This window comes from Oryctolagus cuniculus, chromosome 6, assembly GCF_051225735.1.
Source record: "Oryctolagus cuniculus isolate XC-2025 breed Fujian yellow rabbit chromosome 6, ASM5122573v1, whole genome shotgun sequence".
In the NCBI taxonomy this organism is placed as follows: Eukaryota; Metazoa; Chordata; class Mammalia; order Lagomorpha; family Leporidae; genus Oryctolagus; species Oryctolagus cuniculus.
This window is the reverse complement of record NC_142872.1, coordinates 5,863,439-5,889,912: the sequence shown is the minus strand read 5'-3', so window position 1 is coordinate 5,889,912 and position 26,474 is coordinate 5,863,439. Positions and strand designations below refer to the sequence as shown.

At 53.3% G+C, this 26,474-nt stretch overlaps 1 long non-coding RNA gene across 1 annotated transcript; it reads right to left on the bottom strand.

Moving 5' to 3' along the window:
- Positions 1-26,474, bottom strand: LOC149125989 (uncharacterized). Its single transcript, XR_016235036.1, has 3 exons — positions 25,357-26,474; positions 14,518-14,630; positions 1-226 (listed from the first exon to the last, which is right to left on the bottom strand). It is a non-coding gene; the product is annotated as an uncharacterized LOC149125989 (long non-coding RNA).

The following is a 26,474-nucleotide window of genomic DNA, read 5'->3' as shown; positions in this document are numbered from 1 at the left end:
AAAGATTTATTTATTTATTTAAAAGGTATAGTTAGAGAGAAAGAGACAGACAGATCTTCCGTCCACTGGTTCACTCCCCAAATGGTTTCAATGGCTCGGGTTGTGCCAGGCTGAAGCCAGGAGTTTTTCTGGGTCTTCCACATGGGTGCAGGGGCCCAGGGACTTGGGTCATCTTCCACTAGTTTCTCGGGTGACTTAGCAGGGAGCTGGTTCAGAAGTGGAGCAGCTGGAATTCAAACCGTTGCCCATATGAGATGCTGGCACAGCATGCCGCAGCTTAACCCACTGCGCCACAGTACCAGCCAGCATTTGCTGTTTGAACATGATTTGAATATAATCTGCAGAACTTAAAACCCCAAAGGTATAAATTATCGCCACTAAGAATTTAACCCATCGTGGTGTTTGAGGCTGGGCCTAGTGGGAGGCCCCTGGCTCACTGGGCGCGTCCCTCTGCAATGCAGCTCTCCTGAGAGGATCTGTTACACAGACCTGAGTTAGGCCCAGCCCGTCCTCTGCTTCCTGGCTCACCCGTCATCCTCCAAGAGGCCAAACCAACATGCTGCCCAAGCTGGGACCACAACCTCCAGAATCCTGGGCCAAAATCCACCTCCCTTGGGGCAGCCGTGAGACACAGCTCGAGACACCCGAGCCCGAGCGCCTGGGTGCCTGGGTTCAAGCCCCAGCTCTGCTTCGGGGTCCAGGTCCCAGCTAATGGGCACGCTGGGAAGCAGCAGGTGCAACCTCAGTTCCTGGCTCCCTTCTACGGTATGCGAGACTGGACAGAACTCCGGGGTCCCAGCTTCAGCCTGGCCCAGGCCTGCCTGTTGTGACTTTCAAAAACATTAATTCATTCAGCCTCTTTCCTCTGTGAGTAGCTTGTCTTTCACTGTGGTGAGGAACACAGGCTGGCACCATCCTCAGGCAGCATCGGCTGAGTCTCCCTTGGGATGTGTGTCCTCCCAGCCCCCTGCATCCGTGTGGCTCTCCAGGGATGCTTCTAGGCTCTCTCTGGCTTGCCTGAGTCCTGGACTCCCCGCTGGTGGTGATCCCGCACCCCCGTGGAGAGTGTGGGAAGGCTGAGTCGAGGCAGCAGCAGCCCTGGCGTCCAACACGGGTCAGCACCAGGACAGGGCGTTGGTGCAAGGATTAACAAGAACGAAGACTTGGACTCGAGCTTCCTTGCTTTCGTTTCTTTACTGCTGAACAAGCAAATAATGCAGGCACACGTGCAAGATCGGGATTCACGGTACTGCCTCTGAACGCGGCTTCCCAATCTTCCCGTGTTCCTCGAGAAGGTCCTGAGTCAGTGTCTTCAGCAGCCAGCACGGAGCCTCCCCTGGACCTGCAGATTCCCCACCTCTGTCTCCTTCTAATCCTGAGACCCGGCACTGGAGGCGGGCAGCACCGTCAGCACAAACACTCAAGGGCATAACTCGGTACTGCTGTCAAGTCCAGGTGTAAAAGGCTCGAGTACAGGAGTACAGGGCAGTAACGTAACACGGCGGTTCCCTCTGCACAGCACTCTGCAGAGCCCGGCTGCTGCCACTTTTATTTTATTTTATTTATTTTTTGACAGGCAGAGTGGACAGTGAGAGAGAGAGACAGAGAAAAAGGTCTTCCTTTGCCATTGGTTCATCCCCCAAATGGCTGCCATGGCTGGCGCACCACGTTGATCCGAAGCCAGGAGCCAGGTGCTTCTCCTGGTCTCCCATGCAGGTGCAGGGCCCAAGCACCTGGGCCATCCTCCACTGCACTCCCTGGCCACAGCAGAGCGCTGGCCTGGAAGAGGGGCAACCGGGACAGAATCCGGCGCCCCGACCGGGACTAGGACCTGGGGTGCCGGCGCCGCAGGCAGAGGATTAGCCTAGTGAGCCATGACGCCGGCCTGTTGCCACATTTTAATCCTTGCTGTATCACTGCTTTGCCAGAAATTCCCATGGATCCAAAATCATGGCCGACCACAGAGGAAGACAGGTTTGAGCTCACCATCAGGCTTCCCCACTCATTACGTGTGCAACATGGGCCACACACACACACACACACACGCACACAAATGCAAAGCCTAATGCAAGCCTTGCAGCTGGCTGGAAAGGTTTTCTTGCTATTAAACAGCAATTTCATTGCCTAAGCGTTCCCTGTTGTGCTATTTCTAAGTGTGCATTTGGCCTTGTTTCCTGTCACACAGTGGAAAGCTCCTAAAACCCTTGGACTCTCTGCAGCAACAAGAGTGCCCTGCCTGCCGAGAGATGACTGCTGGCTGGAGGCCCCTGCATAGCCTCAGGCTGGGGGCTGCTCGCTAGAAAGACTAAAGGGGGAACAGAGGGTGAGGACGGTCAGCTGCAGCCTCCTGGGGCGGGGCGCTCAATCGTGCCCACCAGGCGAAGCTTCCATGGAACCCCAGAAGACACAGCGGGGAGGGCCCCTTCCAGGAGGCTGCAGGTAGCATTGCCCCCAGAGCACAGGAGCTTCCCGGCTCCTCCCCCACCCTCACACCCACCCCCACCCCCACCCCCGCCGTGGGCAGCGCCATCTGAGCCCTTCCTGACAAATGGGATAGCGCGGCTCCTGGGTCCTGAGAGCCACCTAGCAAACTCACCAAGTCCAAGGAGAAGCTGTGGGGACTCGGACTGCCAGCCGGGGGTCAGAGGTTCTGCAGGCCCAGGGCGGGCAGGGGTCTTGTGGGGCTCAGCCCTCGACGTGCAGAATCTGACAGGGGTCTGGATTGGCTTCGAGGACATCTTGATGACGGGATGACACACAGATGCAGTGTCTTGGACCCATTATTCAGCGGCCCACACCAGGCACCAGGCACCGCTCTGAGTAACTGACATGCACTGATGCCCTCAATTTTTAAAGCAGCCTACGAGGGCTGGGCTATTTCTATCCCAGTCCAAAGGGTGGAGAAGGTCAGATACAGAGAGGCTGAGTGACAGGCAGAGTGACACAGCCGGCACCTGGCAGAGCTGGGATTCAAGCCCACGTCACCCGCATCCAGACAGCACTCTGACCACGGGGCTCGGCTGCTGCTTCACACAGGAACGAGAGGACGCGAAAGGTGACTTCATTAAGCCGGCACGTGAAATTCACTCCCCTGACTTCTCAGAGCTAAGGCCATGCTTCACGCAGGTGTATTTTAAATGGGATACTTCATTTACATCCTCCCAATGAAAAAAGGCTTTAATTTGTTCTCCCAGATAATTACAAGAAGATGAAAAGTAGATGCACTAACTTGAAATAAAGCCCCTGGGAACAGCAGAACTTCAACAGAAATAAATTAACATTTAGTTTCCTGCTAAATGTAAGGCAGCCTAACTAATTAACACGCTTGGTGCACTGTACGTTAGGGCAGGCTTTGCAGGTTAACGTGTTCAGCGTGCTCTGTCAGGCTCACTAGTTGGCATGTTCGGGCACAAACAGGAGCTCAACTAATCTTTGCCAAGGCCATGGGCTTCTGAGTGGCAGAATCCAGACTCGAGCCTCCACTCAAACTCCAAGCCCAGTCCCTCACCCATGACTCATAGGCAGAGGAACAGACAAGCAGCCTTCCCTGGGGTGCCACATTCTACCCCTCGTGGGCCACACTGACCCAAATTGAGGGAGGGTGCCGGTGCTCACACACAAACTTCGACTCTCAAGAGCTCAAATGTTCGATGCTCCATGCGCTCCCCAAGTTCCCTGCAGCTCACAAAGGGCAAAGCCGAAACAGGAACAGCCGTCCGTCCCCAGTCCCACCAGGCCTCAACCCCCTGCACCCGCTCCGGGGGCCCAGGGAGCGCCAGCGGTGACTCAGCCTGAGCCAACAGGACATAAAAGAAACCGGAAGTGGTCGCCCTGCTCCTGAGTCTCTGGGAGAACTGAGAAACCTTTGGGATTCCCTCTGATGCCACGCCAGAACAAAGCAGCGGGAAGACCCCCAAGGGAAACAGCCGAGAGCCAGAACCCCGGCCGCCCAGGAGCACAGTGGCCGCCCGGGAACCCAGTGGCCACCCGGGAGCCCAGGTCACATCTCTGCGCTCCCAGCAGCCCTGATCTTCAGCTGCTCCACAGGGGCGGGGTGAGGTCAGACTTGTGCAAACCGGGGGCAGCCCTGTCCTGTTCTGTGAGCTGTGTTCGCAGGACCGAGCCACGCCGCTCAGCTGCATCCGTTCCCTCCGGCTCCTGCTGCACGGTAAAGGCAGAGGTGACCACCATGGCTGTGCGGAAGCCACAGGCCTGCAAGGCCTGCAACAGTCTCTGCTCCGCCCCTTCAGGAAGCGTGACCACGCCCGGCCACATCGTGCCCCAGCCCACTCCCTCGTCCTGACACCTCCAGTCACGACAAAATAGAAAGACACATTTGAACATGAGACAGCTCTGAACAGCAGGAAGAGGCATCCCCGGCACGTCGGAGCCCTCTGTAGTGTCCTTGGTAACAGCGACGTGTAAGGGGCCTGGCATGAGGCACACAGGGCAAATGGGGCCTGGGAAAAATGGGAAGCCGCGACTCATGACTCTCCCAGCAAGGTGACAATGACAGGAAAGTCCTGGCTTGGCCCAGCATGGACAGAGAGAAGGAGGTCCCTGGCAGTGGCGAGGACCCGCACAGGAGCAAGCGTATCTGTTGTCAAACTGGAGCCACGGGTGGCACTGGCCGTAGAGCAGGTGTGGCCCCAGGTGGCTGGCAAACCTGGGGAACACGGGGATTGCATGCCCAGGGGAACAGCTCCTGGTTAACATGTGTTCCACCCCAGCCTCCACAGGTGTCCCACAAAGATGGAGCAGTCACAGGGTGGGAAGCGGCTCCTAACTGCAAGAGGGGCTCAGCCCAAAGGAGAGAAGCAGGGTCCAAGCGCATCCACCAGGGCACTTCACACAGCTCACAGAAACACGATTAAAAGGGAAGTTTGTTTTGGTGCAAAAAAAAAAAAAATTGTGAAATCCATGTGTAGTTTTTCCTGAATATGCATTTTCTATGAACTTTTTGAAGACCTCATTTGTATGGATTTCCACGTTTTGCACCAAAACTTAGATTTTATTTCTATTTTCTACAAGCTGTTTGAAGCACCCTCATGCAACTCAACGCCAAAATGAAGTGTGATAAATGCAAACAGAAGTGGATCTAGAGTAAGGACCCACTTGTGGAATAAAGACAAACCAGAAACAATTTTAAAAGTCAGTGTTTCTCCCAGGAGGAAGCACCTGGCTCCTGCCTTCGGATAAGCGCAGCGTGCCGGCCACAGCGCACCAGCCATAGTGGCCATTTGGGGAGTGAACCAATGGAAAAGGAAGACCTTTCTCTCTGTCTCTGTCTCTGTCTCTGTCTCTCTCTCTCTCTCACACTGTAACTCTGCCTGTCAAAAAAAAAAAAAAAAAGTCAATGTCTCTCTCACACAGGAGACCAAGATGGAGTCCTTGGCTCATGGCTTTGGCCTGGCCCAGTCCTGGCTGCTGTGGCCAGTTGGTGGAATGAGCCAGTAGATGGAAGGTATCTTCCTCTCTCTCTGTCTCCCTCTCTCCCTCTCTCCCCCTGCCTTTCAAATAAATAAATACAACTTTCTAAAAAATCAGCCGATTTGACATTGTATTTCCTGTAACCGAGCAATCCTGCTTCTTAGTATCTACCTAAGAGAAACACTGTCACATGTGCGGAAAGATGTGCAAACTCTCGTAGCGCAGTTGAAAGAAGACATCAGAGCTGCATCAGCTCCCATCAGTAACAAAGTGTACCCACGCGCCAGGAAACAGGTTGCCATGGTGAGTGAGACGCAACCTCTCCCTGAGTCAGCCCCTGCAGGACGTCCGCCCTGGGCACTGGGACCAGGCCTGTCCTCCAGAGGCACTGAGAACGTGAGAGGGAAGCAACAGACCCATGCAGGTGCATCGTGGCGCCCGGCTCCCCCTCTTCCTGTCGGGTCGGCTGGCGAGGACCTGCCCTGGAAGGCAGATGAGGGCTGGGGCCAGTTCCAGCTGCCGTCGCAAACTTCCACAGCCTGGGAGGCCTGAGTGACAGCAGTTTCCTTCCTCACAGATCTAGCCGCTGGGAGGTCCAGGTCCAGGTCTCCCGGGGTCTGGTTGGAGGGCCCTGGTCCAGGGCTACAGAGGGCGCCTTCCTACTGTGGGATCCTGAGGGCTTTTGCAGACAGTGCATGCACGGGCCAAGAGCAAGCCTCCTGCTGCCCCTCTCCCACCAGGAGCTCCCTCACCGAGGACCTTGGCTGCACCTCACCGTCCCTAAACACTGTCAGCCTGGAAACTGAGGCTTCAATGTATCCCCTCGGAGGGGACCCAAATAAGTCAGCTTCTGACGCACAGAGAGGGAGGGCTCCCTCCCTCTGCACAGGGTCTGACCCTGCTAGGAGCCACGCCACGCAACTCCACCTGCCTCTGTCTCTGTTCCTCTCTGTGCCTGTTTCTCTCCCCGTCTCCTCCCCCACAGCAACAACCCACATCCCAGGTGGCCACAGGGCCTTCCTTATTGCGGACCTCCTGGCACTACCCTGTGGCTTCCCTGCACCCTGGACATAGGATAAACTTCATACAAAGCCCCTCAGTTGCCTCATCTAGGTGGGGCTATCTGTTTTCTGCCAGGAGACTGACAGACATGATGGACCGATATGCAAAGAGCTCTAAAGCATTGAATGCAGGGCAGAACAAAACCTTCAGACCAATGCACAGGCAACATGGAACTAAGGCAGTGTGTGTAACACTACAGGCACACACGCACACACACAGCACACAGGCAACATGGAACTAAGGCAGTGTGTGTAACACTACAGGCACGCACACACAGCACACACAGCACACAGGCAACATGGAACTAAGGCAGTAGGTGTAACACTACAGGCACGCACACACACACCGTGCAGACATAGCACACAGGCAACATGGAACTAAGGCAGTGTGTGTAACACCACAGGCACGCACACACCGCACACACACAGCACAAGGCAACATGGAACTAAGGCAGTGTGTGTAACACTACAGGCACACACGCACACACCGCGCACACACAGCACACAGGCAACATGGAACTAAGGCAGTGTGTGTAACACTACAGGCACGCACACACAGCACACACAGCACACAGGCAACATGGAACTAAGGCAGTGTGTGTAACACCACAGGCACACACGCACCACACACACAGTACACAGGCAACATGGAACTAAGGCAGTGTGTGTAACACTACAGGCACACACACACACCGCACACACACAGTACACAGGCAACATGGAACTAAGGCAGTGTGTGTAACACTACAGGCACACACACACACCGCACACACACAGCACACAGGCAACATGGAACTAAGGCAGTGTGTGTAACACTACAGGCACGCACACACTGCACACACACAGCACACAGGCAACATGGAACTAAGGCAGTGTGTGTAACACTACAGGCACGCACACACGCACACACAGCACACACAGCACACAGGCAACATGGAACTAAGGCAGTGTGTGTAACACTACAGGCACGCACACACTGCGCACACACAGCACACAGGCAACATGGAACTAAGGCAGTGTGTGTAACACTACAGGCACACACGCACACACAGCACACACACAGCACACAGGCAACATGGAACTAAGGCAGTGTGTGTAACACTACAGGCACGCACACACCGCACACACACAGCACACAGGCAACATGGAACTAAGGCAGTGTGTGTAACACTACAGGCACGCACGCACACACCGCGCAGAAACAGCAGACACGCGGGGCACACCTGACCAAGTGATCACAGCCAGGAGAGGGGGGGCCGGGAACAAGACGCCGGGGAATGACAACGGACAGCCTGAGCGGCTCCAGCCCTGAAATCTGCAACTGGCTGAGGGCCGACAACACCGCAAGTGGGAAATTCCATACCAGGAAACTTCATTTCACACACAGATGATTAGAAACAGTACACAAAATTGCCTTCAGGTTGTGTGGCTAAAGTATATACGAAACACAAATGCTTCCCAACCAGAAACTATCTCGTTATCCAAAATATTCCAGAATTCAGAAAAATCTAAACTCCAAGCCATTCAACTGTTTGACTTGTGCTCTATACTGTCAAAAGTTTAGTTTTTTTTTTTTTCCAAAGGTTTATTTATTTATTTGAAAGACAGAGTTAGAGAGAGAAGGAGAGACAGAGAAGAGAGATCTTCCATCCACTGGTTCACTCTCCAAATGGCTGCAATAGACAGGAGTGGGCAAAGCCGAAGCCAGGAGCCAGGAAATTCTTCTGGGTCTCCAGCATGGGTCCAGGGCCCAAGCACTCGGGGCGTGGCCTGCTCCTCTCCCAGGTCATTAGCAGGGAGCTGGATGGAAACAGAGCAGCGGAGACACTGCAGGCCATGGTTTAACCCACTGTGCCACAGCACTGGTCCCCAAAATTTTTGAAACTATTGTGGCTGGCGCTGTGGCATATCGAGTAAAGCCGCTGCCTACAGTGCTGGCATCCCCTATGGGCACCGGTTCGAGTCCCAGTTGCTCCATTTATGATCCAGCTCTCTGCTATGGCCTGAGAAAGCAGTGAAAGATGGCCCAAGTGCTTGGACCCTGCATCCACATGGGAGACCCAGAAGAAGCTCCTGGCTCCAGATTGGCACAGCTCCAGCCATGGCAGCCAATTGGGGAGTGAACCAATGGATGGAAGACCTCTCTCTCTCTGCCTCTCCTTCTCTCAGTGTGTAACTCTTTCAAATAAATAAATAAATCTTAAAAAAAAAAAAAAAAACTATAGGCCGGTGCCGCGGCTCACTAGGCTAATCCTCCGCCTGCGGCGCTGGCACACCGGGTTCTAGTCCCGGTCGGGGCGCCTGATTCTGTCCCAGTTGCCCCTCTTCCAGGCCAGCTCTCTGCTGTGGCCCAGGAGTGCAGTGGAGGATGGCCCAAGTGCTTGGGCCCTGCACCCCATGGGAGACCAGGAGAAGCACCTGGCTCCTGCCATCGGATCAGCGCAGGTGCGCCGGCCACAGCACGCCAGCCGCGGCGGCCATTGGAGGGTGAACCAACGGCAAAGGAAGACCTTTCTCTCTGTCTCTCTCTCTCACTGTCCACTCTGCCTGTCAAAAAAAAAAAAAACAAAAAACAAAAAAACAAACAAAAAAAAAACTATCGTGCATGTCTACATAACACGCTTACTAAAATATCTTGAATTTTAACAGGAGGGAACTAAATGCTCATACTGCATTTTCTGATTACTGGCACAAAAAGGACTTCCTATAAGTACGCGCAGCAGTTATCACTGAATGGTAATCGTCGAGGTGGTCGGAGGCTGCACTGTGCTGCTGGAGCGGACACCTGCCACTGCCAATGTCCAAGGAAGGGGATCTCATTTTCTCGCTGCTCTGGAGGCCGGGAAGGCCAAGGTCAGGCCTTCTGGATGCGTCCCCAATGGACAGAAGCCGGGAGGCAGGAGAGCTGCCCGAGCCCCTTACGCCACCTTGGCCCCTCTAGGAGGGAGGCCCTGGTGGCCTGACCAGCTTCTCTGTTTTTTTTAAAGCTTTTATTTAATGAATGCAATTTGCATAGGTACAACTTCAGGAATATAGCGGTTCCCCCGCTATACCCACCCTCCCACCCCCACTCCCATCCCACCTCCTACTCCCTCTCCCACCCCATTCTTCTTTCAGATTCATTTTTTAATTAACTTTATATGCAGAATACCAACTCTATACTAAGTAAAGATTTCAACAGTTTGCACACTTACCCACACACAATGTAAAAAGTACTGTTTGAGAACAAGTTTTGCAGTTAATTCTCATAGTATATCTCATTAAGGACAGAGGTCCTACATGGGGAGTTAGTGCACAGGGACTTCTGTTGTTAATTTAACAATTAACACTCTTATGTATGACCTCAGTGATCACCCACAGCTCTTGCCATGAGATGCCAAGGCTATGGAAGCCTTTTGTGACCACAGACTCCATCAGTATTTACGCAAGGCCGTAAGCAAAGTGGAAGTTCTCTCCCCCCTTCACAGAAAAGTACCTCCTTCTTTGATGGCCCCTTCTTTCCCCTGGGGTCTCATTCCAGAGATCCTTCATGTAGGATATTTGCCACAGTGTCTTGGCTTTCCATGCCTGCACTGCTCTCATGGGCTTTTCAGCCACATCCGAATGCCTTAAGGGTTGATTCTGAGGTCAGAGTGTTGCTTAGAGTGATTCTGACAGGCATCTCTTGAAGGTCCTGCTTTTTAATTCTAGCGCCTTGGCCACTGTCAGTGCCTGGAGGCAGGTGCTGGGTGCTCGTGTCCCATATCCGAGTGCCTGGGTTTGAGTCCCAGCTGTTCCCAATTCCAACTTCCTGCCTATGCACACCAGGGAGGTAGTAGGTGTTGGGTCCCTGCCACCCACGTGAGAGACCTGGACTGAGTTCCCAGCTCCTGGCTCTGGCCCTGACCCAGCCCTGGCCATTGCAGCCTTCTCCCTCCTCTCTGTTTCCCCTTCAAAGAAGTAACTTTCTCTACGTTTCAGTGCCTGGATTTTAGGGAGCCCACATTATAACCTTGGCATTGCAGCCCTGAGCCCCGTGAATGCAGCTCCTCCTCACACACACAGCCTTTGCTTCTCTCTCCCCTTCTCTGCCCTCAACATTTCCAAAGCAAAAATGTGCGATTTTTTATAATTGTGAGATTACTTACATCGCAAGTCGGGGAAAATTCAATCAGGATTAGCTTAGGTAACCTCCCAAACCATTTCCTGTTTGAGGTGCTGCACCTGGAGACTTCACTGACAACCAAGCCAATCACCCACATTGCAGAAAGCTACAGGGGACAGGAAGTCAGCCCCGGTGGGAGGGTCTGAGGACAATAAACAATGATGGCCAGTGTGGACCTCAGCGAGACAGGGAACAGGGTCATCTAGGGGCCGCACTATGGTGTAGTAGGCTAAACCTCCACCTGTGGCACTGGCATGCCATATAGAAGTCAGTTCACGTCCCGGCTGCTCCTCTTCCGATCCAGCTCTCTGCTGTGGCCTGGGAAAGCAGTGGAAGACAGCCCAAGTGCTTGGGCCCCTGCATCTACAGGGGAGACCCAGAGGAAGCTCCTGGCTCCTGGCTCCTGGCTCCTGGCTTTGGATTGGCCCAGCTTTGGCCATTGAGGCCATCTGGGGAGTAAATCAGCATATGGAAGACCTCTCTCCCTCCCTCCCTCCCTCCCTCCCTCCCTCCCTCCCTCTCTCTCTCCCTCCCTCCCTCCCTCCTTCCCTCTCCCCCCCCCCCCCATCTAACTCTGCCTCTCAGATAAATAAATGTCTTTTAAAACAAAGAATAGGGTCATCTTCGGAGATATGGAGATGCTCAGCTGACGTCTAGGTGGGGACTAGAGAGATGGAGACCGTGGCCTTCCCTCTACTGGAAGAGACTAGGCTACGGGCAGTGGACATCACACAGAAAGGGGACAGGGATCAACCCACCCTCCGCCGGCTCTGTCTGCTGGGACAGAGGATCAGAGTGCTCCAAGGCCCCGGTCTGCCTTGTACATCGTCTCCCCCTCAGGCCAAAAGCAAATGCCAGAGACAAGCAGGGCTGAGGGCAGCTGTCCTACCCGTGACAGACAGCCCGTGTGAAACACACTCCATTCAACAGAAATCACAGCTGTGTTCTGATGACAGACACAGCTCTGCAGGCGCCGACGCCGGCCCTGCCTTGCAGAAGGGAGTGAGCAAACCCCTGGCTGTGCGAATACAGGAAACCAGGCTAAGGAATCCTATGGCAGCTGGGTGCATAGCGACTGCACCAACAGCACTCACTTGCTTGCATGAAGACAAAGGAAGGGGCATTTCATAGCCCACGCGAGAACAGGTCTCCCCGCAGCAGTGGAGGAGTGTCACCTCATTCACTTCAGTTCTGTGCTCTTCTCGCTCACCAGTCACTAAGTGTGACCTTGAGCAGATCCCCGAGCCGCTCATTCTTCAGATGACGCACGACCCCAGTAAGCGTCGGAGCCTTCCTCGTCCCTCATTTCCTTTCCCTCTGTATTTATAGATTCACACACATACAAGACTGATTTGCAGGGCTGCTTCCACCGGCTAAAACAAATCATGCTATGGGAAGTGATTATTTACAAATTACAAAGCAGATCTATGAATCTGAATGCTACGAGGAGCATTTTTATCCCCTCCCAGGATAAAAATGACTCGATTCTCTTTTTTATCAGCAAGTACCCTGCTGAAAAGTAGAACTATGGGGCTACTGTGAGTGGCTAACAGCGTGTCTTTGAACCACATTGTAGACCACGGAGCAGGCTTTGAATGAGAAGGAAGCAGGAACGCTGGGGCTGCTGTGGTAGTGTAACTGGCAACGCCGCCACCTGCACCAGCCGCCCCACTTCAGACCCAGCTCTCTGCCGTGGCCTGGGAAAGCAGCAGACGACAGTCCAAGTGCTTGGGCCCCTGAACCCATGCAGGAGACTGCAATGAAGCTCTTGCCTTCCAGCTTGGCCCGGCCCAGCCACTGTTGTGGCCATCTGGGGAGCGAACCAGCAGATGGAAGATGTCCCTCTCTTTTTGTCTCTCCCTCTCTCTCTTTGCAACTCTGCTTTTTAATAAATTAAAAAAAATAAAAAGGATTTTGCTACTAGAAGAGGCAGAGTGGGAGCATCTTCATAATCCCAACACAACAATCCCAAATCCCTGCACTAGGGGTGAGCTTGGGGTCCCCAGAGGCAGACCCCAGCCTGCAGGGTCACATGAAATTGAGGAGCGAACGGCAAGGAGACCATGCTGGGGTCGGATCTCAAGCCTCGTCTTAGAGAAGCTACTTCTGCACAAGTGTACTGCAGCCCTGTACTGTGGCGTGGACTGCTGTGAGTCTGTGCACGTATCACCTCCCACCTGCCAAGGGCTGCCTCGGGGCTCCAAATTCCCCAGCACTCCCTGGCCAACTTCTCAAAAATGAGCACCGAACGTCCGGTGCAGCAGGACACGGACATAGCCATGTGCCTGTGATGACGGGGACACGTTCAGTCTCGCTGTCAGGTAAGCGTTGTGGAGGGCACTCACAAAAACCCAGATGGCACCACCCCTACCCTGGCTACATGGTATGCATGAGTGTGTGTGTGTGTACGGTACAGCCCTGTGCCCCTGGAGTCATGATGAATGAAACAACATGTATGTGAACCGTGAGAAAACAAACACCGTGATCAAAGACAAGATAGACGAGGCTACTGCACTGCGTTTTACAGTAACTTTCCCTGAGCAGGAGGACACTGTAACAGGGGCGGGGGCAAACTAGGTGAGACGCCTCTAGAGATGCCCATAGCCCACATCAGAGAGCCTGGGCTCGAGCCTGGCTCTGCTCCTGACTCCAGCTTCCTGCTAATGCACGGCCTGGGAGACAGCAGGCGATGGCTCAAGTGCTTGGTCCCTGTCTCCCACATGGGAGCCCCAGATTGACCTGCTGGCTCCTGGCTTCAGCCTGACCAGTCCCAGATGTTGTATGGACTTGGGGAGTGACCCAGCGATGGAAGATCTCTCTGCCTCTGTGTGTGTGTCTGTGTGTGCACATGCCTCTCTTTCAAATACAGAAATTAATCATTTTTAAAACAGAATTCCCGGAACTTGATACCTTTGTCACTGTGTTGTATTTTAAATGTGGAAAGCACTTTGAAGTCATTGAGGAAAATGATTTCAAAGCAGCACAGTCCTAACTGCCTTCAAGCAGCTCACACACAGAACAGACGCTTGCAAAATAATTGCTAGACGCAGCCAGGTGGCTGCTGCACTCATTGTTGAAGAGACTGGCTTCCTTCCCATTACTGACCTCTAACTGGATTATATTAACTAAATATATTACATTATTCTATTACAGAAGCTATTAACTTTTGGAAAAGAGGTCAGAGACACTGAAAAGATGAAATAGAAGCCCAAGGTAGATTCTACTCTGCAGAAATTGTCAAATAACTCAACCCCACTCAACGAAGAGCTACTGGTGGTGACTGGGTCCCCAGCACAGGAGGGACAAGGGTCCACGCTCCCTGCTGTGGTTCCACAACAAACGCTCACCCCCACTTGGGGAAGGTGCTGGAAACTCCTTCTCAGCCCCCAGGCCACGCTCAGTGTCCAGCCCTCCACTGACTCTTTCCAGAACCTTCACTTGGGTTCCAGCCATCTTGTGACCCCCAACACCCTCCAAGCACCGGGGGTGTGACCATGCAAGGGCTGGATCCCAGGATCCTGAATCCTGTGCTACGGATTAGTCTGAAACAGCACAAAACTCCATGGCGCCTTCCTCACATGGCTGCTCGGAGCCCATCACAGGGACTGCTGCTGTCCACTAAGCCATGCACACGCAGAGCAGGAGAACCCACCTGGCCGACAGGCTCTGGCCAGGACAGCCGTGTCTCACCCCACACCTGCACCCACACCCGCACCCGGGAGAACCCGCCTGGCAGACCAGGACGGCCCGTGTCTCAGCCCACAAGCGTCCACCTGACTCCCCAGGACGAGACCGTGAGGTGTTTCTCCTGGCATCTGCCTCCTCCTTTCTAAATCACACGATCATTCTGCCATTTACTGTCTTAAAAATATCAGCTCTTACCTACTGACTTCCAGACACGGTGATCGAGGATCGAGTTCTCTGAAATTCCTGCCACCTTCCACAAACCTCCAAGTTCAGTAAAATGACAGTTTGTTTCAGTCTGAAGTGTGTATCTGCATTAGAATTATGAAAAATATTTTCCTGCAAAGTTCAGTTTTATATTATTGCTTCACTTCCTGTTATACAAATTTTGTAAAATTTTTGAACTACAATTATATTACTATATAATATCAAAATATGCTAATTATGTTATATAACCATAATAACATTATAAATCTAATAATTTATCATCTGATAATTATAAAAATGTTAAAATATTACTCAATTTCATTTATGATAAAATGCTTACATTTTATAACTGTATTTACACATTATATGTGATGTAAATATTGTAACACTGTATTCATGACTATGAAGTTACATTGTTACACGGTTTGATTTCCTCTGGCTGTGTCTTGCTCCCCACAATCCTGCTTCCTCCCAGTTTTCCCAAGTGTCAGGTTGCACCGCAATCTGAGAGCCGCACCTGCCCAATTCCGCCTCATTGCCTTTTGATCTCTCCAAGGCGTCACCACCTCCTACCCCCACGTTCTTCCAAGTGCTTGAGGCCTGTCACCTACATGGGAGACCCAGGTGCTTGAGGCCTGTCCCCCACGTGGGAGACCCAGGTGCTTGAGAAAAGAAGGGGGGAGGGAGAGAGAGGGATGGACTTTTATTTTCCATCTGCTTGTTCATTTTCCCAAATGTCCACAATGGCAGGGTCGGGCCAGGACGAAGCCAGGAGCCTGGAGCCCATCCTGGTCTCCCACGTGGGTAGCAGGAACCCAACCACTTGGGCCATCTCCTGCTGCCCGCGCAGGCACATTGGCCTGGAGCTGGATCAGAAGCTGAGCGGCAAGCTCACCACAAATTTAAAAAAAGGAAAAAAAGTTGAACGAGCTGCTGCAGTACCTGCCAGGGGCCCCCTCCCACCAGTCCCGGGGCTCTCCGCCCAGCACCTGGAGGTGACCCAGCTTCAGAACCCAGAGTCTGCTTCCCAGCCCCTCCCCCACGACCCTCACAGTGCAGGTGCAGGGACCGAAACCCGGGGGCAAGGCATCGAAACAGCACCCGCCAAACCCCTCACCCACTTAATGTTTCAAACATGAGCACTTCCCTCCCAGATTGATACTTGCAGGTTTTAAATATCTATTTCAAAAAGAAGGCAGCTAAATAGGAGTGTTGCCCACCAGAAACCCAAAAAGTTACACCCAACCATAAAAAGAAATGTATCCTTCACATGCCACGGACTTAACAAGGAATCCAGATGGCGCCATGAAGTCAAAGAGTTGTCATAGATGATCAATAAGCATTCAAGTCTAAGAAACTGGAAACGCAGAGCCAAGGAGGAGGTGTCGGAATCCAGTTACAGAAAGCCACACTCTACCATTCTACCAATTGGGCGACAAAGAGCATTGCAGCAAACAGGTGGGGATTCAAAGTGAAGGCTATTCTTTCACTTACGTAAGGCTAAGCTTTAAACAGAACTCATTGCATCAGAAAATCGATGTGCTGTGTAACTTCTAAAGAGAAAAATGTGCAAAGAAATATTTTAGAGGCATTTTTAGCTCAGATTTCTCCATCTGAATTCATAAAGCTCCCTTCTGGTTTCCAATCTGTCATGAGAAGTATCTAATTGACTGCAATTCCAGAACTGGGGGAAAACAGAAACAGTCCAAATGCCAGTAATAGAGTATAAATGCCTTTCTTCTTTACCAAAAACTAGGTTTGCATCCAAAGATACAGGCTCTCAGAAATGCATTATTTATTTAGCAGCAAGCGTAGGGAAGTCAGGCTCCCTGAGCAGCAGTTTTCTTGCTGTCTGTCATCAAAATGACATTCTGCTGCACAACCACACTTCCTACAGAATAGGTTTGCTATTTCCATTTAAAATGTTGAGACCTTTCTCTTCAGAGGGCAAGAAAGGAGTCACACAGCACAGTTCTGAGCCCTTCAATATGGAAAGTGTCCAAATATAGTACAATTTAAAAAAATAAAACATGACCTTGAGCCAACATTGCTATTTCTGCATTTCAGTTCCAAAGATCACACATTTCCAGCATCAGCGGAGAGAAAAATGAAGCAAAGTTCACACAGCGCCAGCCTACACCCAGGCACCTTGCTGTCACCATTTGCCTGGTTGTATGCTGAAAAAGGAACACGTCAGCAGTGGCGGATGGGAGGGAACATCAGAGGCTGAGTGCTAACCACAAACTCCGGGTCCGTGATGTTGACAAACGCTTTCCAGAAGAAAACTACAGAAGACGACCTGAAACAGTTCTATTGCTCTACAGTCGTCTCTAACCCTAAGTATGTCGTATGGAGAATACGGAGATTCTAGAATTTCCCACATATCCATGCACATGGGTGGAGTTCAGTCAAAAATACAGCGGAAAGCTTTTAAGAAACCCAAGTCTGTGGGCTGGTGGTGTGTCGTACTGGGAAAAGCCACCACCTGCAGCGCTGGCGTCCCACATGGGCACTGGTTCGAGTCCTAGCTGTTCCACTTCTGATTCACCTCCATGCTAATGGCCTGGGAAAGCAGCAACAGGTAACCCAAGTGTTTGGGCCCCTGCTACCCATGTGGGAGACTTGGAAGAAGATCCTGGTTTCAGGCTGGCCCAGCACCGGTCACTGCAGCCACCTTCAGAGTGAACCAATGGATGGTTCTAACTCTTTCAGATGAATAACTGTTTTTAAAAAGATAATGTTTACTAGGTAGTTGTAGCTATTCATTAACAAATTGCTTTGGGGCCAACATTGTGACAGCAGGTTTAGCCACCATTTGGGATGCCAGCACCCCATGTCAGAGTGCAGTTTGAGCCCTGGTTGTTCTGCTTCCAATCCAGCTTCCTGCTGACGGTCAGTGCTTGGGCCCCTGCCACCCATGTAGAAGGTAACATGGGATTTCCGGCTTCAGCCTGGCCAGAGACCTGGCTGCTGCAGCCATGTGTGGAGTGGACCATGGGATGGGAGATCTCCTCTCCCCGCCGTGTGCGTGTGTGTGTGTGTGCGTGTGTGTCCCTCTCTCTGCTGCCCGGCCTTTCAAGTAAACAAATCTGTATAAAGTAAATAAACTGCATAATAAATGCTAGCATAAAACTTTCTTAGTCACTGAGTAATTTTTAACTGAATACAAACATGAACATTGTCCATAAGAATTTCTGGCTATCCTATGAAATTTGGATCTGGATCCTAAACACGTTCACCAATTTTTTCACAAAAAATGCTAGTGTTGTACCTGAAATGTCCGATTCCCACCAATTTAGACCACCAGGAGCCAAGACTGATACAAACACAAGAGTTTTATTTCAAACTCGAGTTTAGTCTTACATCTGCACCAGGCGCAGCTGGGCTGGATCGGCCGCCCCTATAGTAAGGCCTTTAGGGTTTTTATACAGTTGAACATACAAGTTCGGCTATGTAGTATCTGATAGATTCGTGTTCTAAATTCATACTTGTCCTACAATTGGCTTCTATTCAAGCGAGTAAGCAGTTTTTTATTTTTTTTCTCTTTCTCTTTGAAGTTTAGCATAGGGTCCAATCTTCCTGACAAGTACTTAGCCAGTGAGTTCAGCATAGAGTCAGAGTTCTTGGTATTATTTCACACAAGCATCCCATAGGCCTGGCACCTGGTCTTTATCTTGTTGGCTTGGCCATCTGGGCTTTTGAACCAGTTCCTGGGATTTGAAGAAAACTCAAAGGTAAGGGGAGGCGTGTTATTATAAGATGTTAATTTTCAACCTGAGTTTAAATTTAACTCCTTCACTAGTACAGTCTAGCTGTCCAACAGTCTAGGTGTCAGCTGTGGACAGTTCAGATCAGTGGAGAAAACCACTACCTATTAAATAAATGATGCTTTAACAAACTGCTAGATTTGGGGATAAAATTAAGTTAGGTCTCATCTCGTACCTATAAATACCCTCAATTACCATCCTGCCTTCTGGGTGACCCTGGCAACCATCCCAGCCCTTCCAGATAAACAGTCATTAAGATCATCTGTTGTTCTTATCTGTTGCTGGAATGTCTCTTATAAATGTTAATATTCCTGGCCGGCGCTGCGGCTCACTTGGCTTATCCTCCACCTGCGGCGCCAGCACCCTGGGTCATAGTCCCGGTTGGGGCACCGGATTCTGTCCTGGTTGCTCCTCTTCCTGTCCAGCTCTCTGCTGTGGCCAGGGAGTGCAGTGGAGGATGGCCCAAGTGCTTGGGCCCTGCACCCACATGGGAGACCAGGAGGAAGCGCCTGGCTCCTGGCTTCGGATCGGTGCAGCGCGCAGGCCGTGGCGGCCATTTGGGAGGTGAACCAACGAAGAAGGAAGACCTTTATCTTTGTCTCTCTCTCTCTAACTCTGCCTGTCAAAAAAAAGTTAATATTCCTTTTTAAATGCTTATTTATTTTCATATTAGCTAAAAGAGCGATAGAGACAAAATACAGATGGAGGGAGATCTTCCTTTCACTGGTTCACTCTGCAAATGCCTGAACAGGCAGGGCTGGGCCAGGCAGACGCCATGACCCCAGAACTCCCGTGCGGTTGCAGGGGCTCAAGTACTTGGCCATCACCTCCTACTGTCCAGGTCCACAGTGACAGGAAGCAGAGCAGCCAGGACTCGACCAGGCACTCCACTCTGGGCTGTGGGGTACAAGGCAGGAACTTTACCACCGCACCACGAGCCCACCCGACTGCTGACATCTGTCACAAAGTCCAGGTGCATTCCAGCTGGCTGTGGCCCTCCTGTATCCAGCTTTGATACAAAGTTAGATTCTCCAACTCCTGGGGCAGGGATCTTCAGGCCTCGCTGTAGCCTGACACACACTTCTGTCTGCAAGTCCTCAATAAATGACATTCTGTGTAATCCTACAGTCTCTGCTTCTCTGTGCAATCTCCCTACTCCTTCCTCTTTGGTGGCCAGTTTCCACATGCTGGGCTTTTCCAACACAGCAATGGTTACAAAACAAAACACAGGGGCCGGTGCTGTGGTGTAGCAGGAGAAACCAGCACCGCAGTGCTGGCATCCCATATTGGCACTGATTCAACTTCCAGCTGCTCCGCTTCCAATCCAGCTTCCTGCTACTGCTCCTGGGAAAGGAACAGAAGATGGCCCAAGTCCTTGGGACCCTGCACCCGTGTGGGAGACGTGCAAGCTCTCCTGGCTCCTGGCTTCGGATCTGCACAGCTGCAGACACTGACGGCGTATGGGGAGTGAACAAGCAAATGGAAGATGTATCTCCCACTCTCTCTCTCTCGACTCTGCCTTTCAAATAAATAAAGCTTTTTTAAAAAAATATGGAACAATGTAAGGACTATAATTTTTTTTAAAAACTCAGCATTCTAAATGAATAACAGTACTTCAAAACATTCATGGAAAATGAAATAAAAAGATTATTTTGGTATAAAAGCTTTTGAAATCCATGCATACAAGGCGAGTCTTGGATACCAATCACTGCACGTCACTTGATTCCTGTAGGACAGGAAGGGAGCAACCAAGGATAGATACAGGGAAGGAGCACCCTTCAGTGATGAGGACAGAGGCACTGGCCGCAGATGAGAGCAGAGGCACTGGACGCAGACGAGGACAGAGGCACTGGCCACAGAATGCACATGGCACGTTCAAAGAAATCCAGTATAGTCATAGTGAAAGCGGCAACAAAGAAAAGGGAGGAGGACGAGGCCCCGGAGTGGGGAGGAACACGCTCGTGTGGGGACCGCGTGCTGAGAGAAGCAGACTGGAGTGTGTTCCACATGACGGGAGCCTCAGAGTTGCAGCAAGGGTGCCGTGGTCCCCTCCAGGCAGAGCAACAGCGGGAGCAGGAAGGCAGCAAAAGGCACAGGTGAGGAGCCAGCGGGCAGGCTGTGAAGCCGAGCATGGGGTCCAGCAGGACCCGAGTCCCGCCTGCTGTGGACAGCGCTGCCCTTCCCCGGGGAGGACAGGAGTTCACCGTTCTAGTTCCGGCTCGGTGCATCCAAGCTGCCTGTAACATACCCCCGAAGTAACGCCCGCCAATCAGTCCCACACCTGAGCTGAGCGGCCTAGGGGAATACAAGCCTGAGAGTTCACCAGCATTTGGACGTCACCTGGAGCTGTGGGCGGCGGCGAGACCAGGCCGGACAGGAGCGCAGAGAGGAGAACCAAGGGCCCAGGGCACGGCCACCCGCGGAGGCCCAGCGGAAGACAGGACAGAAGCCAGCAATGAGAATGCAAAGAGGGGCCCAGAGGCTGGGGGCAGACGGGCTCACAGCAAAGCAGCAAGCATTTCTCCGGCCGTGGCAGAAGGCAAGCGGGCGGAGCAGAGAGTGGACAGTGGGCTCCGATGGGACGTAAATCTGGGGTGACCTTGGCGAGCGGCTAGCAGCTGCCTCCACAGACACGTCTGGATACGAGCTTCGTCCCAATGAGCTATGCAGAGAGAAGACGCCAGGTAGAGGCAGCCCTTCCAAGAGCTCCTTCTACCAAGCAGACGAGAACAGGGCAGTAGCTAGAAGGGTCCAACAGCCCCAGCGCTAACTGCTAGTGCGCGGGAATAAGGCACCTTACCTGCCATTGTGAATCGTGTCCAATAAGCTGCTAACTTTTTTTTTTTTTTTTTTTTTTTTTTGACAGGCAGAGTGGACAGTGAGAGAGAGAGACAGAGAGAAAGGTCTTCCTTTTGCCGTTGGTTCACCCTCCAATGGCCGCCGCGGCCGGCGCGCTGCGCTGATCCGATGGCAGGAGCCAGGAGCCAGGTGCTTTTCCTGGTCTCCCATGGGGTGCAGGGCCCAAGCACCTGGGTCATCCTCCACTGCACTCCCTGGCCACAGCAGAGGGCTGGCCTGGAAGAGGGGCAACCGGGACAGAATCCGGCGCCCCGACCGGGACTAGAACCCGGTGTGCCGGCGCCGCTAGGCGGAGGATTAGCCTAATGAGCTGCGGCGCCGGCCTAGCTGCTAACTAACAAGTATTCAGCACTTACGTTCTCGCAGGCACTGGCCCAATGCTTTCTCGTATCGCTTAATTGTCAAAGGCAGCCTGTCTCAGAGCAGACAACAGACGTGCCAAAGTCACTCTGTCACTAGGTTATGCAGCCAGAGCGTGAACACTGGCAACGTGATCTCTTTGCCGCTGAACTAGAGGAAGTGAGAAAAAAGCAAAGAACTACAGAAAAGTCACCTCTGGAAAGACAAAGCAGAGCAGGCTCCAGGGCCGGAACAGCAAAGCGCAGGGGAAGTCCTGGGGAGGCAGACACAGTGGCGGGAAACACTTTCTCCTCCGAGTGCATCCACAATGGCGTAAATAAAGGCAAACAACTTTCCAACACAACTAAGGCTTTTCCTGCCCTCAGCAGCTCTCAGTCCCATCAGGGAGACAGACAAGGAACCAGGCATGTGATTGGTGTGGGTGCTCGTGACGAGCCTGGAACACAGGGCTTCGTAAGGCTCACTTCTGTTGAATGCAACATCTGTGCTGCATGGAACTCAGAGGTGCACACAGAGCACAGAGGGGACCCAGCGGGGAGACGCAGGAGCTGGGAGGTCCCACGGGCTGCCAGAGGATGAGGGACTCTGAGGTGGCATGAAGTCAGTGAGATGGCAGGACAGAGTGTTGGGGGCGGGGCAGAGCTGGGGTGTGGAGAGATCCTACCACCCACTCAGCATACGGACAGACGGCAAACAGTCACGAAAGGCGCCGATACGAGGCTCACGGAGGGACAACACCAGAGAGGCCGACAGAGAGAGAGGCGGGCAGCCCGGCAGGAGGGGCCCGCGTCAGACGCACACAGCAGAGAGGCTATGTGGACAGGGGGCAGGGAGGCCGGCCACACCACCACAGAAAGAGGAGGACGCACCCAGGAGCTGTCGTAGAAGATACAGACGCAGACAGCCAGAAAGATGAGCGCGTGTAAGACACAGGGAAGTAAGTGAGAGAATGAGCGAGAAAATAAAATAAACAAACAACCATTAGCTCCTCCCCCCAAAAGCTCTACAAAGCAAAGGGGGTCACAGAGAGAAAAGAACGAGAAGAAAGAAGAGGATGGCCCAGCAGCTACGGCCAGCCCCAGAGATGCAGGGAGAAGCGGCCTCTGTTTCTTACGAGGGCTACGAGGCTTTTCCCTGAATACGGAAATACGGTCACTGGACACAGCTCATAGTCGGGGGAGCCCGCGGGGAGCTGCTCCCGGCCGAGAGCAGCTCTGAGGGCTCCAGTCCGGTCCCTGCAGATCACAAGCCACGTGCACAGCACAGGCTCAGCCCACCAGCTGGCTTCCCTGCACGGAGCAAGGCCCGGGGAGAGAGGACTGCCGGCACCGTTGATGCTCTGAGTGCCGGGGCACGGACTGAAGCCAGCCGAGCAGGCCAGGTTGAAGCAGGACCCAGGAACGGAAAGGGAGCAGACAGGTTTGCAGAGTGACGGACAGAAGTCACAGCATTTGAGGACTGAATGGATTTGCAGTGTCAGGGAGGGGCAGGGTTAACGTCGACGCCCATTCTAACCCTGGGTGGTGGGGAGCCCTTAGTGAAACTAGGAGCAGACAGAGGGCGGGCCACGTGAATTCAGTGTGAATACAGCGATCCGACAGGCTGTTGGGGCGTCAGTCACAGGCGTGGATCGGGGTGCGTGAGAGAGGTCGTCTGGGAAAGGGGTCTCCAGCCACCGTCACGTGTAGTGTGAAGTCACGCAGAGGGTGTCGGGTCAACAGCAGGAGCGGGCAGAGGAGGACGCGGCAGAGGCGACCAGACGCACCATCGGCCTGGGAGAGGACTGGGCAGGGAGGGCTGCATCCAAGGACAGGCGTTCACCAGGAACGTCGGGCGCGGCATCTGCGCTCTGATGCAGTCCCCGAGCGGATGGACGCTGCTTCGGTAACTGCACTGCACGGCCGATCACACTGCTGACGCAAAGCAGGCAGAGTGACGCATCCCACCACCGCCAGGCGGATCCGGCTAGGACGACATGACCTTCAGCTGACCTTGACGGCAGAGCGGCTTGCAGAGACCAACTCTCCTCCCCTGGAACTGCGCTGACCCCCTCACAGGCACAGCGTCTCTGTAACCTGGCCACCCCTCCTGGTCACCACACACACTCAGCGCAGGACTGTGAACACCTCTGGGGAGCAGTCGGGAGACATGAAAACACAACTGGGCAAACACATACGGCTTCTATTAAAAAGTGATACCTTCTTTCTCTCAAGCATAAATAAATGAGGGCTCTTCAAAAAGTTCTTGGAAAATATATATTATAAAAGAACTATGTGGATTTCAGAAAATTTTTTATGCACCAAAATAAACTTATCTTTTAATTCCATTTTCTTTTCAAAGATTTATTTTATCTATTTGAAAGGCAGAGTTAGAGAGGAGAGAGAGATCTTCCGTGTGCTGGCTCGCTCCCCACTGGCTGCAATGGCACACTGGCAGGGAGCGGGATGGGACATGGAGCAGCCAGGACTCGAATTTGCAGGATGCTGTGTTGCAGGCAGCAGCTTAACCCACCGCGCCACAGCGCCAGCCCCTTTTAATTCCATTTTCCTATGAACTTTTTGAGGAACCCTCATAACAAAGACTCTCCTCAAACACACCCCTTCCCCACTGCCTTCATTTCATTCCTGCGGAGCGAAGCAAAGTGGAGGAAGAAATCTTAAGGTCCCACAGGAAAAGCCGATTACGGGTCTGCCATCGCCCGGTCACTCTGGAACTCCGTCTGCCCCGAGTGTCTCGGAAGGGACGCCCCCCCCCTGCCCCGCTGTCAGTGACCTGAGAAGCTGCCCAGCTCTGCAGGCCCCCAGCGGCGTGCTGTCCTTGCCTGTGATGGGACCAGATTTACAGGAGGGGGAGTCTGTACCCCAGTCGGCATGAGAGTTAAGTTTCCTCAACTGTAGAGTACAAAGGCCAGGCCACAGGACCCCAAGGGCCCATGCACCTCCCAGAGTGATGTCCTAGCTAAAGCCATGGCGCTCAGGGACAACCGTGTGCTTTGACGCCCAGAAGTCGACCACGTCTGTGTCGGATTCCCAACAACCTCCAACGAGAGAGCGCCACGTACGCTCCCCTCCCCACACACACAGCTGCAAGGGGCTGGCTTCCAAGGCAACGATTCAGGGCCTTCTGTAAAACGCCAGGCCCCCCGGGAGGCAGCTCCCCAATGCTTCCCTGTCCCCTCCTGGACATCCCCACGGGGTGTGGGCTCTGCTCTCAAGGCTCGGGCTCCGGTGCGCAGGCACAGGCAGCCCTGTGCGTGGTTTACCGCCGTTCCCTCCCCAGGTCCCTCCAGGCGCCTGTGAGCCGCAGTATCTCCTGAAGCCGTGGTGGCTCGGCCGTGCTTTGTTCACCAGGGTGAGCCCTGCAACACTCATCCGAGTCATGGGGACGAGGGACCAACGGCACCCCGGGATCGTCTTTCTGCAACTTCCATGCTCCGCCCCGCCCAGGAAGAGCAGGAGCCCGCAGAGAAGCCAGACAGGAAGGCAGGCCAGAGGGAAACAGCCCTGCAAACACCCGCTGTGTCTTCCCCTTATCCCTAAGCAAAAACCTCGCATCCAGACCAGACATGAGGCTGCTGGCCAGATGCTACCAGTTACTGCCCGGTAAATCCCATTTTGGCCACTCAGGCAGCACAATCACTGTTACAGACGTAAGACAGACAAGGCCGTGGTGCCTACCAATTCCACAGCACCCACCAGCCTCGGAGCGTCCGTGGGAGCTGCCCCCTGGCCCGGGGCACTCACACTGTGAAGCTGTACTGGCGCATCCCAAGGAGTTAGGAACACAGTCTAAACGCCGCCGCTTCTCGGGCAGGCCCTCTGACCTGAGTCGGTAAGATACGCACCTGGGGATCTGAGAGGAGAGGAGAAGGAGCAGGGGTATGCAGCGTGGCCTCCACGAAGAGCGTGTTGGAGAAAGCCAAGGAGAATAGGACTCTTCCTTAACGGTAGAAGCCTTCCGCTGGGGCCCTCGCCGCCTCGCCAGCTGCGTGGGCAGTGCAGTCCTCCGCAGGGAAGCCACGTTTCAGGCTCCAGCTCTGCAAACCTGGTTCTGGAGTCTTAGCTCAGGCCGTGGCTCCCCCTCCCTTCTGAGCCCAGCCCCATCTGCCTCTGGCAGTTTAAGGAAGCACCACCGTCACCTAGCATGCGCTGCACACTGCAGAGTGCACACCTTAGCCAGCGGACACACAGAACGACGGGTTACCTGGGGTGACAGCAGTTCGCAGCCTCAGTGGAGCCCAGCTCTGGAGTAAGAGGAGGCGGTGGTGTGCATCCGGTGTGCTCAAATCCAGGTTTTCACGTGGCTCGCCCGGCCCCATTTGTGCACCCATAGAAACAATCACACCCTCTGCTTAGCCACTCCTTTTGAGGGCGTTTTTTGCTTTTTTGTAGCATTTTTTCCCTTCTACGTTAGGCTTGATGCTCGTCACACCCAGGCATGAACGCACGGAAGTGCTGAGAAGGAAGCAACCTTCCGTAATGCTTGTAGTGCGAGGTTCTGCGTCCCACACAGGGACCACAGCTATGTCCTGCTCCCCAAGGATCGGGCGACAAACAAAGAAGCGTGGCAGGCGCTCCAGGACCCGGAGTTGAAGGGCACTCGGCTGTGCCCGCTGTCCGGTAGCAGGCTCTGCTAACGGAACCCACCCCACCCCAGAGCCAGAGGTTAGCGCCTCCCAGAATTCCCCTGAATTCTCAGGGCTCATTTCGGCTGCTCTCTTAAACGCCCAGGTTTTCCTGATAGGGAATCAGCTCACTGGCTTGTCGAGATGAGCCACGGTGCTGACAGCACCTGTGAGCCCCACCCCGGCTCATGGTGCTCTGGCCTTCCTCCCGTCAGAGTTTTGAAGAACTGGGTGTCCAAGTCCCCAGCGTCCTCGGCAGGCAGGGAGAAAAGACCCCGAGCCTGAGGCTCCTCTCCCCAGCCTCAGCAGGGGCTGTCGGAGCTCGGCTCCAGCCGGCA